The 17,061-nt window shown below is 46.8% G+C and overlaps 1 non-coding gene across 1 annotated transcript; it reads left to right on the top strand.

Annotated features, from left to right (window-relative positions):
• Window positions 1-2,156: 2,156 nt before the first annotated feature.
• Trnag-gcc (transfer RNA glycine (anticodon GCC)) lies at window positions 2,157-2,227 on the top strand. The gene has a single exon. It is a non-coding gene; the product is annotated as a tRNA-Gly (tRNA).
• The last annotated feature ends 14,834 nt before the right edge of the window (window positions 2,228-17,061 follow it).

Here is a 17,061-nt window from a genome sequence, read left to right as displayed (position 1 = left end):
AAAGCGATGTAAATAGCAATAGTACAATAGCAAAATCATGATACATTCTGCCAGCAAGATTCGAAGCGGCCACATTTTCATCACCAGATGCCAACACATGCCCTTCACGTAAAACGACAAGTGAACGCACAAACACGCCGTTTGGCTTCTTCTTTACATGTCGCATACTCAAGACCGACTCCATCTTCCATTACATTAAAACGGGTTTCTTCATTAGACACATCATTTTCAATAAGGCGGGTGAATTGACAAGTCTGCGTTCTTACATTGGAGTAAGACAAGTACCGACGAGCACGACCAGCGGCTTTCGGTGACTGTGTGTGTGCGTTTGCTGAAAGCGCGTCCGATCGATGCTCATCGCTTCTATGTCAACACCATACGCAAGAAAAAATTCGGCAGGTCCCACACCTTGTGGGAATCAGTTTCATGCGAAGCAGTCGGCAAGTATTGTCTATTCTGCATTTCTTCTTTTTTTTTTATTCTTTGAGCGAAACGTTCGGAGGTGGATCGACTGGTTTTTGTAAGTGTAGTACTTATGTGCAAATCAAGGGCTTACCAGGAATGCCGATTACACTGGAGTTTAAAGGGTAACTTATGGTCTGACGTTACGTCAGCACTCACGTTAGATCAAAGACGTCAGTAAACGAAGTGTGTTTTACGGTGCGATGATATGAATATCATTCGTTAGCGTATTCCTAAAAAGATTCATTTAGACAAATCCATCTGAAAAGTGCAGTTCTTTTGCGACAAATGTCAAAGAAGGCACGCTTACGCAATAGTCAATTTTTCTCTTAATAACGTAAGCCTCAACAACTGCCCTTTCCACTTTTTTGCCTCCAGGGTCGAGCAACGCTTCATTAGAGCTTGCTTAATCATACGAATAATAATGAAATGTTTGTCAGACTGCTACAGAAGCGGAGCTAACACTGGAACCACAATTGTCGTTAACCCGAAATGGCGCTAACCCGCAAAGGGTCTTCGCGATGAATTATAACTGCGTGTGTACTCCATTTGATCACCCAGGGAACACCGGTGGCTCTGGAAACGCCAACCGCCATGCAGTAATATAATGGCGTTTCAATCGTTGAGAACAGCGCGTTGTCCAACGTCGACATATTGAATTTAACATGCGCTGTTTGTTAGAGCTATCCGTATTCACATCCCGAGCAATGTGTGCCCTTAAAAAGCCTAACTACAATGGCAAGTCGGCGAGTTGTGTACTCGTTTCCTGAACAAACGAGCGCTTAAAAACCAAGGCAAAAAGAGAGAGAAGGGACGCAGCGCTGCACACATGGGCGTCCAGAGGAGTGTGCGGAGGGGTGTGCCCTGAATTTTCGAACATTTTTCTAAGCAGTAGCAACAAGCTACACGGCTTGATTAGCACACTCAGGTCCCGCATATTCGTGTGAAATGCCCCTGAGGATTGCGGGCCAACTTTTCACGGTACACATCATGACTAATCTTGCCGGTCATGTCAGGGCAGCGACAGAAAGGCTGGCTGGAGCTCTCGGCCCCCCCCCCCCTTTTGGATGCACCACCCTGCAAAGCGTTCTACGGACGCCCTTGGCTGCACACACAACTGAAGGTTTGCTTTGTAAAAAAGCATGAACTTATATGCACGAACCGTGCATACCAAATTAGGCAAACTTTAGAAGAAAGATTTCTTAAATCATGTGTCTATCTATAAAGTCCTTTTTCTACAACATCACTCAGGGTTCATTAACGCCAGAGTCGCTACACTTACAAAAAGAAAAATATCAAAAGCTTCTAAATAGTTCCCGTACGAACTGGTCGTATTGCTTAATGAGCAAACGAAAAGACAGGATAATAAAAAAGAAAACAAAACGAATTCTGAAGTTGACCTCGATTGACAGGCGCGGTTTATGCACATATCTTCATGTTCTTTCCAACAAACATTCTGTTAAGAGTGTAGCGTTGTGTGTCTTCCCTGTATATTTTTATGTTCTTTTTGATGCGCACTGTTTTCTTCAAGACAATAAACACGTGTTTCGCTGCTAAAGCGCCAGGTCAGCGGACAGCTGCGCTGTGTACCAGAGGGCGGGCAAGCGCTCGCCGGTGTAATGATCTACATGCAGCTGGATGGCGGGTAATTTTATCCACTGTGTGGACACTGCTGCTCAGCGACGTTTCAATGAGCGTCGGTGGTTCAGTGGTAGAATACTTGCCTGCCACGCGGGTGGCCCGTGTTCGATTCCCGGCCGAAACAAGGTTTTTTTTTTACTTTTTTTGTGCATATTAATATCTGGGGTTTAACGTCCCAGAACCACGACCCAATTATGAGAGACGCCGTAGTGGAGGACTCCGGAAATTTCGACCACCTGGGGTTCTTTAACCCCTTGAGGGTTTTCGCCGTCCATGTACGGCAGAATCTTCCTGCTAGCAAAAGGTTTTCGTCGTACATGTACGTCATAGCGTTTATTTTTAAAACGCGCGCCTTTTTCGACCATTTCTCTTGCTTGGCCTGTGCTGCGACACTTCGGGAATGCGTGAATTTTTTTCATGCGCCGATGTCTCTCCGTTGTATATATATTTTTTTTTTTTTGCTTCCCAAAACGGCGCGCCGGCTATCGCTTGCCCATCCGAGCGCGTTCGCGGTGCAGCCGGTTTAAAGTGCTTGCCTTTTTCGATCATTTCTTTTGCTTTGCATGTGCTACCACGATTCAGGAATACGTGTAATTTTTTTCATGCGCCGATGTCTCTCTGTTGTTGCTTTTTTTAAGCTTCGCAAAACGGCGCGCCGCGCGCCAGCTATCGATTGCGCAACCCAACGCGCCCGCGGCGCGGTTGGTTTCAAACGCTCGCCTTTTTCGACCATTTCTCTTGCTTGGAATGTGCTGCCACGCTTCGGGAATACGTGGAATTTTTTTAAAGCGCCAGTGTCTCTCCCCCCCCCCCTTCTTTTTTTGCTTGCGAAAGAGGCACGGTGGCTTTCAATTGCGCATCATAACGCACGCACGCGGTGCGGCTGGTTTCGGTTTCGTCCTTCGGTAGGTTTTCGCTTCTTGCGCCCGCGAAGCTGATGGCTGTTTGGTTTCTATTCTCTCAAAGGGTGATCGCTTGTTACTCTCTCGTTTATTGCTTCCCGGGGCGCGATTATATCTGTTTCCGTGCGGCGCTAAATTACACAAACGACGCCGCCGTGATTACGTTTCCAGTTTTGGGGCCTCGAAAAAACTAAATACGTCTTGTTGGCGATAAGCCGAAGGATTACTGTAGCTCTTTCGCTCTTTTTGCTTTCCGGACGGGCGCACAACCATACAGTTTACTTCCGTGCGCTCACTGACGTAGTTCGCTTACTCTATGGAAGCGCGCGCCGTTTGCTCTGCTGCCGGTGAGTCGACCAGCGATTCTTCCGATTCCGCAAGTGCCGAATCAGAACCTGATTCGTTGGACTTCAGTTTGTCAGACGAGGATTTTTTGACGAGTTCAGATTCCGATGACGATCAATGAGCGACATCTGAAAAGCGTGCGCGGCGAGCCATGCTTCAAAGACTATCACACGCTGAAAAGATTTTGTGTTAGAACACGAACATTTTTAACCGGAAAAGTACTCTGGTGCGCTTTATTTTGTATGTCGGTGAGCTATGTTTACTACAATGCATAATTTTTATTTATAAAAAACTGTTAAGTTTTTTTTAGGATTTTGCTTGATTTCATTACGAATAAACTATGTGTATGTAACAACAAAAATGATTTTTTATCACTTTACGGTCACGAACAAAAATTTTGGACAATTTTTTTCTTAAATAGAATCGTCTGAAGAGTTTATTTCAGCAATAAAAGAATTACACATTTCTGGACAGGATTTCGCGAAAAAATTCGACCCTCAAAGGGTTAAGGTGCACCTAAATCTAAGTACACGGGCCTCAAACATTTTCGCCTCAATCGAAAATGTAGCCGCCGCGGCCGGGATTCAATCCCGCCACCTTCGGGTCAGCAGTCGAGCGCCATAACCACAACACCACCGTGGCGGGGCTTTTGTTTGTCCATAAGAGAAATTTATTCAGACGTACATCTTTCGAAAATAGTTGGCGCGTTTCTTTTTTCGCAGTGGCACAGAGCTTTATGATTTAACAGAGTTTTGTTTGGATGTAACGGCAAGGTTTTTCTATTGTGATGTGTGGTCAATGACGTCGCCAGAGGGTGGGGCACACCGGGCCGTACCCCCCCCGAAAGTTTTTTTTTTTTTTGCCATAGCTTACAGAGCAGAAAATGACACTCGACCACATCTGCCTGCGCCGCCCCCCCCCCCCTCCCCCGCCGAAAAAAATTTCTGCCTACGCCCCTGTGTGTGGTCATACATATAAGCGGGCGAATTAAGTGTCCGACATATGATATACAAAAACGTCGGTTTGCTCCGTGTTCCCTAGCCTCATCGGAAACACGATGAAAACTTGAATATTAACGGCAGTGAAACGGTTCCTTATCTTACACCGCTTCGGGCTGCGTGGCTTGGCATGGACGGACATAATTTATTCTTCGAAGCCGGTATATACAATGTCGATGTATAGGGCACTGCCACACCGACATTTACTAAGGGAAAAGTACCCACCCTCGAGGGAAATAGAACTCACAACAGAGAAGCATGGCGTCAGCTGGCCACTAACACCTTCCTCAGAAGCTTGCCAAGCACGGAGAGAACATTTGTGCATCACATCCCAATGGATGCGCAACATTTTTCTATAAGCACAAGCTAATTTAGGCAGTTTCCAAAACAAACCAGTCGCGAACTAAAAGAATAAAATTTAAGGGCTAGAGAGAGAAAGAGAAAGAATAAAACATTTACTTAATCTTTCCAATTATAAAACACAATGTAAGCCGACACTAGCGGCCTCTCGAGAAGAACGAAGAAGAAAATTAAAACGTAGTTGCACTCCCACCATCGAGATGGCGGTGCCGTCACTAAAAGTGTCCGCGCAGGGCTAAGCAAACGTCCGATGCTGCCGATACAGGTGTAAAACTTTCAGTTACAGCGCAAGAGGGGACCTTTATTATAATCCCCACACCTCAGGCCGCATAACTTAGCAGCCTTAATGAGCGTTGTATTTTGATTTTCTTCTTAGTATAATGCTAGAATGAACGTTCGACGAACATTCCAAGTATCGTCACAAAATGAGAGATTTGCTATGTATACTTGCAGATGTTCTCACACATTGAGTGATCACTCTGAATGTGCAACAGGCGTGTACCTAGACATGAGGTGTGCCTAGACATGCACAAATAAAAATTTTCGGTACGAGAAAGCTTGGCATCCTTCCCCCACCCCCTGTCTGCGCCAGTGTCTGTGCCGTATGGTCAGTAATCACTGGAGTATTTCATAGCGCACAGATATAATAGGATCTCGATTAGACGCGGAATTGCCAATTATGAAACGGATCAAAAGAGCACCAATAAAAGAAAAAACCATGGATGATCGCTCTGTCATAGGAATCGGTATAACACGAAAATTAAACGTGTCTTCACATACGTAGTTGAGCGTTTGTTGTGCATTGTTTCGCCCCGAGGGCGAAGGAATGAATGCTATAGCAACAAGTTGTAATGTCACGCGAAGAACGGCAACCAGCTCGAAGCTTCCAACGCGCTACTCAAGCATAAAGGACGCACGAAACGAACATACACAGGATGAGCGCGAACTAGCAACTGTCACAGCTCGACAGTTATAGTGGTTAAAGCGCGCTGGTCAAATACAAAGGAGGACGCACGAAACGAACGCACAAGTATACACAGGATGAGCGCGAACTGTCACAGTTGTAACTTATTTGTTTGTGTGCAGCGCGCTCCTTTCGCAAAAGCGGCCGCTGCAGTGAGCGAAGTGACCTTCGTGCTCTAACATCCACGCAAACGTGCGTTGAGAGCGCAAGACGTACAAGACAAGCGCGCGCGCACGAGCGACCAAGCCCTGTAGACTCATCTCAACGCGTGGGGCGACGACATTTAAAGCGCGCCCTTCTAGAGTCACTAGAAAATTTCATAGTACCGCAAAGATAGGCTGCACGCGGGCAACATTGAGCGGCGGCGGCCATTTCCCTTCCGGACTGTCCGGCGCGTTGGTAGCGTGTGTTGAGAAGAGACCGATATTTTCGCCTCGATGCCGTGTTACGCTCGGCGTAACTTCAATATGTGTGTGTGTGTTTCTTCAAAAGGATATCAGAAGTGATTTCGGGTCATCGACAGTCATGAATCGACTGCGCGGTAAGCGGTGCAGCTAATGAAACGTGCGGTGAATGTTGTCATGTGCTCGCGAACTCTCTTCGTGGCTTCATCGGTCTCTTTTCGTTTCACCACCGGGTGTGTTCGCAAGGTCCGGAGCTGTATAGTTGCATTAGCGTAATGACCGTGCGAGATGCCATTTACTTCGACGCTTGGTGAATGTTGACTGTTTGCGCTAGCTTTGCAGTCGGTGTTCAGGTTCACTTCATAGCGCATTCGAGAACGTTATCGAACATCGCGAACATTCAGCATTGCGTCCTTCGACTGATTGCTGACGCATACCTTACTTGCGCACCATGCTTGCTGTTCAGCTGGATGTTATGTGTAATAGAAGTGGTGTGTGTACGGTAAGTGGAAGTTGTGCGTGAAGTATTTGTCTAGGTTCTGAACGCCAGCAGCCGAACGCACGGGTGAATCGGCGTGCGGTAGGTAAGGTGCATTTTGCGAATACGTTGTCATTTCCTAACAGATAGGTAGAAAATAGGCCATCGAAAATGATTGACATCACCACTCAGTTGTTTCATTTCCTATTTTTTGTCTCCTTAATATTCCCAACGTTGCAGTGCATTTGCAAATACTTTGCTGTGTTCCGATAGTTTTTTTTTTTTTTTTACGTTGCCAGCGCGTAAACAGCAGGGGTTCGGTTTCTGCACTGCTTTTAATGTCAACTTTTTTTTTTTCGTAATGCACCCTTGTTCAAACTTCCTCGGCGCAGTGCTTCATGTTATTTTGATCAGAAATAGCACATCCCGAAACTTTTTAACGCGCATGCTGCTGCAACACAATACGTATATAGATCTGGGGCTCGCATGAAATCAATTCCCTCAATGCGTGGAAGGATAAGCCGTTTTTTTTTTTTTTTTTTGCTGTGACCATTTTTCACCCACTAAGCAGTGTTGTAAGGGAACGCTCGGCGCAATGCAGCATTAGGAACATTTTTAAAAAATAAAATACGCTTAATAACATCGCCTGGTACCAAGTTTATCAACAGAGTTCCACGCTTCAGTTTTGCGCAGTGGCAAATGATCATTCGACAATTGCCTTCAAGGTACGTATGCAGTAAACAGTTATTATTTTAATAAGTCTTCGATATCGCTCTAGTGCGCGACACGCTTATAACTCGAAATGCATGCGCAATCTGTTCAACAGATCGCGATATAAACAGCCGAGCAAATAGAAAGGTATGTATTCTGTAGTTTTCAATATCGCTGAACATAGCGAACAGAAAAGGTGAAGTATCCATTTGCATGAGAGCTTTTCCAGCAAAATTTGTGTAGTTCACTACGGAGAGGAGTGTTCTTCGTGGGCGGCGAATTCATTTCACGGCCAACTATGCAGCCACGTACAACGACGCTCTTTGACGTTAATGTTTCCCTCACAGAATGCGAAAATATACGAAATTCCCGGAGTAGCTCACCAGCAACGTTCGGTTACTGGTGAGCTACTCTCACCAGTAACCGAACGACGAAGTACTTCTAGGGACCGTGGTACTGCTAAATGTCCGGCCGCGCTCTGCATTTAACGTGCCTGCACCCAAAGCGCTTGGAAGGGATATGGCGGTGAGAAGTCACGTGATGCGAGTAAGGCAATCGCGTCGGCGGCGGCGCGCGGAAAACAGATGCGATACTCTGAAGTTTTTCTAGTGATTCTACGCCCTTCGAGCCCTTCGCGCCATCTCGCTAGTGATAACGAAAACACGCTGATGTACCGCGATCTCTGAGTACAGCCACCGACAAATGTATATAGATAGCACGCCGTTAGTATGACGAAGAACGTGCCGCCTGTGGCGGAGTCGTTTCGCGCTGCGCGTTGGGATCGGATCGAGGGGGCGTAAGTTCGACTCGCGGTGACAGAACTTTTTCTTCTAGTTTTTTTTTTCTTTGCCATATGTTAGTCTTTATATTCTACAACGTCATATCTATGGCGTAAATGCGTCAGTGGAGCCGCGGTGGAACCCGACATAAAATATTTCCTGTTAAAAAAATTAGGAAAAGTAAACTCCGGCAGACCTCGAAGACCATGGGAATGGTTGGTAAGCGAATCATCTAGAGAAAATGCTGCTATGCGGCATCGCCTGCCTTCGAGCCAAGCCTGTAGCCAAGCGTTACTAGGAGGTGCATCGTGTGTGAGCGCAGCTGTGACTTACTTCGGTTAGAGGTGAAAGTTCCGTGCGCTGACGCGCCGATCATAAGCAGCGCTCGTTGACACGTTCCTCTTTGGTGAGCAACGCTTGACAGAATGCAGCATAGTCAAAGCGCATATTACAGTGTAATATTTATTGCATTGTTGTAAGAGCCAAGACTTTACGCGACGGCATACACGACTGGTAAGACAATGTCAGTAACACTAGGCCCTAGTTTGCAACCATTTATTTGTGGGTTTGTAACAAATTTGCTGATAATCCTTCACAGCTTTCGCCGACAGCGCCTTGCGTGCCAGTCAACGATTTATTTATTTATTTATTTATTTATTTATTTATTTATTTATTTATTTTTTATTTATTTATTTATTTACCCTTTTGCGAGGCACTTCCTTCAAATTGAAAATCTTTTCTTATCTGCAGAACAACATTTCGGATGACTTAAGAATATGTTTGACACCATTTTCAAGAAAGTGGGCACAATAGATTCTGAGAAAAAAAGTGGTGCATATCATATATCTACCACTGTGTTTACAGCAGTGCGTGAAAGTGGCACACATGCGTACCGCTGTCCTCAGGCGGTATCAAAGGAAAAAAATTGAACAGGCATATTATCTACAAAGGTCATTGAGCTGTTTACTTTTCGAATTGTTTTAAGCATTAATGCACAGCGGAACTTGGTATTTGCTGCACAAATACCTGCTGTACATTTGTGCCTAGCACACGCGAAGGCTACCCGCGGCAGGGATACATCAAGTGACGCGATTTCGCGACTACAGTTACTAGCTGCACCTAAAGCGGAGTGGGATTGACGCCGCTTTCTCAAATCAAACCTGCGCTACAATAAAAATTCCACAGCATATCCACGGGGTGAATGATGATGAGTGGGGCGAAGCTCTCGTACGGCAGGATCTTGGCGGCGGCGTCGCGCAGCTTCACGCCCAGTACATCATCAACGACGTGAGATCGGGCCGGTTTATACTAAAGGGTCGATGAGAGTCATGGCGACTTGCAGCTCACTTTAATTTTACATGTACGCTGTGAATTTTTATTGTTTAATCACGCACAGGAGAAATCTCACCAGGCACTACCTTGGAGGTAAACAATGGCTGCTAATGGGGAATGAGAGACAGAAGAAGTCCGCTTTTACCTAACACTTACACTTCTACTTCTACTAACGTTTCCTACTGGAACATGCCAATGGCTGCTAATGGGGAATGAGAGACAGAAGAAGTCGGCTTTTAGTTAACACGCACGCTGCGAATTTTTTATTTTTCAACAACGCGCAGGAGAATTCTCCCACCGGCACCACCTTGGAGGTCAAGATCTGGTACTAGCGTTAAGACTGGTTACGCACTACGACGGGGACGAACGGGTGCCGCTTTAAGGAACTTCACCCCTAAAAAGGAAATACTGCATTTGTGTAACTTCACCGGATCGATAGCTGCCCTACTAGGGCAAACACCACCAGCCAAAATGAAGCCCGAGAATGGCTTGTTGAAAAAAACTGAATAATAAGGGCAGCAAAAATCTCTGTCTGTGTTGCGAGTGAGTCACTAGGTTCTGTTTAGTGAACGCGTAAAATGGGGTGCTTCACAGGCATGCCGAAGCAGTCTTTTCAAGGCGCTCATTTAGGCCATTGCAGCGGATAGCGAGCAGTGAGCAAGGCACTTGAAAAATTCACTTTGTTGTCCGCGCCACATGTCGTAGCGAAGTAAAAACTCAATATAGCCTTCTAAGAAGATTCTAAAATAATCTGGAAGGTTGCGAGACATCAGGGCGCGGCTTGCGCAAGGCGGCGGCTACGCATGCAACGGACTAGTTTCTAGATAAAAATGACCAAAAAAATTGTAGTGGCTTAGCTCGGCTATGCCAGCATATACGTACGTGAGCTAAGGTTCAGCTTATTATTCTTAGCTCTCCTGGTTGTATAGGGTTAGCTTGATTATCATGCTTACTGCTGCTCAATGACACACACATGATGTACGCATTATGTGACACATGTATATTTATTTTTTGCTCAACGCTTTTTCTCTATTGCCACAATGACGGCTTGGTGGTCAGTGTAGTAACTCGCTGCCGTTTCTATGGCCCCAACGCCTGGCGCAGCGCCGACGTTGGGGCAATGTTTCTAAATCAAGGTCAGTTTCGCAGCTTCCCATAGACGCTTGCTCTCCGAAGTGGACGCGATGGCCGACGCAAGAACTAGCGGCGCTGCAGTTCCATCTAGAATCTTGCCTCACGCGTCGTCTGCTACAACACCCATGTGACCTATCGTCGCTGCAGCTTTCGGCGGCCGTGACAGCCCAGATTCCGAGATTTACGTTTTTTTCAGTAACCTCAACTGTTTTAAAAAGCGATTATTTCACAAGCTAAGCTCCAAGAACATCAAAAGATAATCAAACGTCACCTATATTAAGGGTACAATCTCACACGTCTAGCTATCCTCTCGCACGAATATTCCATTGCCGTCAACCTGTGTGTAGCCGCCACGGTGGAACAGTGGTTGCGGTGCTCGGCTGCTGACCCTAAGGTTGCAGGATCGATCACGACTACGGCAGTCGCATATTTTCTGTGGAGGCGAAAATGACACTGCCTCATGTACTTAGATTTGTCATACCATGCAAGTCATAAAACAGATGACCGTTGTCAATTTGCGGGCGAATTAATTCTGATTTCTTGAGAAAGGCGTACATCGCGAACAATGGTTGATCAAGGTACCCGATTTTATTCCCCGAGCTCGGTTAGGCGACTTGTAGCGAAGTTAGTCTTCACGATTCGGGTGGGATTGGCGCTCAGAAAATATTTCTTGCAAGTCCCTGCCCTGATTCGGAGAAGTGATGACCAGTGCTCGTTTTCGAGCCACTCGTGCGACACGCGCATCAAGATGACATTCTTCAGCTTTGACACTTTCACACGTGCGATCACCGTTCGCAAACAATCACGCACGGACAGCGCCTCCTCTATTTTTCTGTGCCTGGGCGAAGGATCGGAGCGCAATGGGAAGATTCAGAGCCTGAATGTCCAACGAGACGGAATGTCCAACGAGACTGAATGTCCAATGGGTCACGTGACCGGCGAGACTCAATGTCCAACGAGACGGCATGTCCAACCGATACGGAATGTCCAACGAGACTGAATGTCCAATCGAGACGGAATGTCCAACGAGACGGAATGTCCAACGAGACAAAATGTCCGACCGAGACGGAATGTCCAACGAGACTGAACGTCCAACGGGACAGAATGTCCAATTTGGATGAGATAAATGCGCCCTAGTTTAAGATTTCTCAGACAACTCATTCATTGGGTTAAGATGGATATATATATATATATATATATATATATATATATATATATATATATATATATATATCCCAGCCATTTGTATAAGACTAGGTATCGAGCAGTATTACGCGCCGCGCGTAATACGCCGTCTCAGGGCCACGTACTATCACGACGGAACGAACTTTCACGCACGTCGCAAATGTTAGGGCACATTCGGAAAATTTTCACAGCAAATATTGGGATGTGTGGAACGAAAACGGAAAGGCTGTGGCTAGGGTTACGTCCAGACGTAACTGTAGTCACCGCTATCGTTACGTCCAGCTTAAAGTCCCTAGATTTTTCCCTGTTGAAAGCAGGGAAAAATCTAGGAACTTTAGTCCAGATGTGGTTTTCCACAAACGTGAGTACATTATTTTCCTGTTGCTCAGTGAAGGCCCTCTGCGCGCTTCGGGCGCGGAAAACTAATCGTGGCTTCGCGAGTGCGGCCATTTCGCTAACGCTCAATGGCCGGTTGGCAGGGTCTCCGCCACGCGCTACTGGCCGCTGTCGCGGCCACACGCTGTTTAGCCCGCGCGCCTGCCCCTTCGGGGCAGGCGCCCGTCCGTGCCAGCGTCTATGGTGCGCCCGTGTCACTGGGGCGCACGTAACCCATGAGCCGCTTCTCGCTTCTCAGTCGGGTAACAGACTAATGCAACACCAAACATTAAAAAAAAGAAAAAAAAAGAAAAGAACGTGCATAGCAGCGAGGTTCGAACCAACGTCCTCGCAGTTTCGAGCACGACACGTTAACCGCTGCGCCACTAGGGCCAATCTTTTCGGCGGGTTTAACGGGCTGCATTTCTATTGTCACGCTGGAGGTAACTTTAAGACTCGTTATTCTTACGTCCAGACGTAACTGCAACGGCTCCTATCGTTACGTCTAGACGTAACGCTAGACACTGCCAAAGGGAAAAGCGAAATTTGTGACCGAGACGGAATGTCCAACGAGACGGAACGTCCAACCGAGACTGAATGTCCAACAAGACTGTATGTCCAACGATACTCAATGTCCAACCGAGACGGAATGTCCAACGAGACTGTATGTCCAACGAGACTTAATGTCCAACCGAGACGAAATGTCCAACGAGACTGTATGTCCAACGAGACTGAATGTCCAACCGAGACGGAATGTCCAACGAGACTGTATGTCCAAGGAGACTGAATGTCCAACCGAGACGGAATGTCCAACGAGACTGTATGTCCAAGGAGACTGAATGTCCAACCGAGACGGAATGTCCAACGAGACGGAACGTCCAACCGAGACTGAATGTCCAACAAGACTGTATGTCCAACGATACTCAATGTCCAACCGAGACGGAATGTCCAACGAGACTGTATGTCCAACGAGACTTAATGTCCAGCCGAGACGGGATGTCCAACGAGACTGTATGTCCAACGAGACTGAATGTCCAACCGAGACGAAATGTCCAACGAGACTGTATGTCCAAGGAGACTGAATGTCCAACCGAGACGGAATGTCCAACGAGACTGTATGTCCAAGGAGACTGAATGTCCAACCGAGACGGAATGTCCAACGAGACGGAACGTCCAACCGAGACTGAATGTCCAACAAGACTGTATGTCCAACGATACTCAATGTCCAACCGAGACGGAATGTCCAACGAGACTGTATGTCCAACGAGACTTAATGTCCAGCCGAGACGGGATGTCCAACGAGACTGTATGTCCAACGAGACTGAATGTCCAACCGAGACGGAATGTCCAACGAGACTGTATGTCCAAGGAGACTGAATGTCCAACCGAGACGGAATGTCCAACGAGACGGAACGTCCAACCGAGACTGAATGTCCAACAAGACTGTATGTCCAACGATACTCAATGTCCAACCGAGACGGAATGTCCAACGAGACTGTATGTCCAACGAGACTTAATGTCCAGCCGAGACGGGATGTCCAACGAGACTGTATGTCCAACGAGACTGAATGTCCAACCGAGACGAAATGTCCAACGAGACTGTATGTCCAACGAGACTGAATGTCCAACCGAGACGGAATGTCCAACGAGACTGTATGTCCAAGGAGACTGAATGTCCAACGGAGACGAAATGTCCAACGAGACGGAATGTCCAACGGGACTGAATGTCCACTATTGGACATTCAGTCTCGTTGTACATTCCGTCTCGTTGGACATTCAGGCCGCAAGCGGTGGATGTCGATGTGCACGGGGTTACAGCACGCAATCTACAGCGTTATTGTATCAGCAATAGGAGGCAACCGATATACCGACCATGTATGTAACGCAATTTATGAAATGGGTCACTTATTTTACGTACAGTTTCTAATCGGAGTTTTGCTTTCAAGCGGTTGTTGTTGCTGAAGACTTGCAGGTCGCCAGAGTCAGCGTCAAGGTAGCTATCGCGACGAGAGACCCACTTGCGCTGGTTGTATCACTTGCACACATCTTTCTCGGTGATAGCATGGGCAAATCAACAAACTAATTCACAACGCACCGCTGTCTTTGTTTCTTTCTGGTCGATAAACACAGATCACCTAACGAACACGCGCTTATACTCATTTGCAAGCTTCGATGTACACCTGTTGCAGCCGAGCGACGCCATCGTTGTTTGGTGGGGACGGAAAACGTGAAATGGACACCAGAAAACCTGAAAACTCTAAAGAGCAAAAATCGCAAATTCTTTACGGGATAATCATTCTTACTTTCAATGCAAGCAGTCTTGAACATAATACCTATTTCTTTTCGTTTTATGTTTTCCTTTATGCTACGTAGTCTACAAAAGCTAGCGTTCGTAGACTACATGCAGAAGCGCAGCAAAAAGTGCGCGATTCCGTTGCGTAGCCTTGGCCACGGTGTAAGATATATACTGTTTAGGTGTGGACACTTCTCGGCTTGCATGCAGAGCGCGTTCGACCAGATAAAGTAACAACGGCGCGCGTCTGTTGGTCCGGTGACCGCAGCGGGTATCTAGCGGCGGGAAGACGCAACCTAAACGGAGAAAATGCATGCTGCACCGTTGTTATAGAAACCGACGCAGTCGGCGGCAACGCCGGCGTCCGCTGCATGTCTTGTTTTTCGCTCGTTAGAAACGCGGTATGCGTTTCTAACTTGAGTTGCTGGCGTGCCGTAGCCGCGTTCGCTGACTAGGAAATTCAGATTTCCCGCGAAGCGCCAGTTGCTACGGGAACGCGTTTTTGTGTTGAAGTTGCATCATCTTGCCGGTAGGTATCCGCTGCCGTCAGCGGTCCGACGGGCTCTCGGCGTTGTTACTTTATCTGGTCGATCGCGTCTCGCGAGTGTCCTCACCTAAAGAGTATATATTTTACACCGTGGCCTTGGCTGTGCTGCCACAGAAAGTTGTCGCCAGGTATAGACAAGAGAAGGCCTGCGCACTCCCTCCGTGACGTCACAGACCTTGCCCGACGGAGAGAGACGCTGTCGCACGTCGCGCAGTTTGCGCGTTCATGCAGTGGCAGCAGTGAACGCACTCGGTCAGTCGACGCGGCACACGCGGCAGAGGCGCGATCAGCCCGCCCGCAGCCACGGGCTCATATCGTTAGTGTGTTCCAGCGTACCGGTGCGCCAGCTGTGTGACATCACTGCTCCTCGCGTATGCGCAGCACGGCTCTTTACGGGCGCGCGATACCGCTCCGGCTCGGCCAGTCTAGCTAACGCTACAAAAGAAGCGCGCGTGGCAGTATAGGTACTGTGTCGGCGTACTCGGTCGGGCAGAGTACGCATACTTTTGTCGGAAGTCTAAGTGGCTTGGGAACGTACGTATGTTGACATTTGGCACCATGTGTTTATATGTGTGAGCAACCCTGACGTAGTCACCGTTTGTGCTCGAAAATACTAAATCAGGTTAGTTCTTCAAAATATTACTGCGTACTTTCAAGTATAACTGTATACGTACACTCGCATGCTGAGCTCGAGACCCACCTCTCACCAGTCCTCGTGTTTGCCCATTTCTAGTTCTCGCTTCGTTCTCTAAACTGCAAAATATCGTGTAACCGTTCGCAAAATAATTCAAGAACGCAGTCACTGGACAACCGGTAACAAACTAGTGGCAGAAGTGCACGTGTTTCCTCCCCGAGTACACTGAACAGCAGGCACCTTGAAGCAGCGAAGAGATAGGCCTCGACCGGGAACTACCGTATACACGCCATTTTGCTATCCACCTATTAGCCGAGCGGCTTTTTGTATTTTTTTTTCAGTGCGATTTCTCAACCCTAATTGGAACTGATCCCATACTGCACTGGCGTATTCTAGCGTTGGCCTTACGTATAGGTCAAATATGCAAGAAGCTTAACGAATGGTGTTGCTAGCTTTAGTTTGCGGCGAAGGAACCATTTTTTTTTTTTTCTGCAGCTGTACAAATCTGATTTACGTGTGGTTTCCAACTTAAGTCTTCTGAAATTGTTAGTCCTAAGTATTTTATCGTGTCAGCATCTGTAAGAGTGGTGGAATTCATTTCATAATTACCTTTATTAACGTTCTTTTTTTCGGTTGGTAAGTCTGAGCATGATTGATTTGGATTCATTTATTTTCATTTTCCATTTAGCGGCCCAACCTTCTACTGCCGTAAGAGCTTGCTTGAGTGAGGCCTGATCATTATGGTTATTATTTCTCGTTATATTAGGCAATCATCTGCGAATAACCTAACAGTTATGTCGTCGCCTATGTCGTGAGCAATGTCGTTATATAAACCAAAAAAGAAGCGGTCGTAAGACGGATCCCAGTGGCACGCCTGAGGTTACCTTTAACAGAATAGATTTACTACCGTTTATTTCGACGTATTGTGTCCGACCTGTGAGGTATGACTTGTGAGGTATGACCCACAGACCGCTTATTTATAAAATATATTACGAATTACTTTCTATAGTGTTTTGCACTTAGGGCGGATTGATATCGGCAATCTGTACCGGCCATGTTGTTTAGGAGGCGTCTGTCTAATGTGTTGTTTATTGTTCAGTCATTGATGCCAAATCACCATGGCAAGTTACACTATTGAGCAGCACATCCAAATGATGAAATTTTATTATCAAAATGACTGTTCGTTCGTGCAAACGTTGCGCCAAAAAATCATCTTTAGCGACGAGGTGCATTTTTGGATGAATGACTAGGTTAAAAACCACAAGTGCTGTTTATGGAATGACGCTAGCCCACACGAGATTCACCAGTCGGCAATGCATCCCCAAAAACATACTATTCGGTGCGGATTTTAGGCCGGCGGTGCCTTTGGTTCATACTTTTTATAAAACAACGTTGGTAAGGCCATTACCATCAGCGGCGAGCGCTGCGGAAAGAAAATAACCGATTTCTTTTGACCAAAATTGAACGGTATGGACGTAGACGGCATGTGGACGGCGCTACATGCCACACAGCGGACG

The sequence above is a fragment of the Rhipicephalus sanguineus genome, chromosome 2 (genome assembly GCF_013339695.2).
Source record: "Rhipicephalus sanguineus isolate Rsan-2018 chromosome 2, BIME_Rsan_1.4, whole genome shotgun sequence".
NCBI classification, from domain to species: domain Eukaryota; kingdom Metazoa; phylum Arthropoda; class Arachnida; order Ixodida; family Ixodidae; genus Rhipicephalus; species Rhipicephalus sanguineus.
The sequence above is the reverse complement of the archived record's forward strand: the minus strand, read 5'-3'. Positions and strand labels throughout refer to the sequence as shown.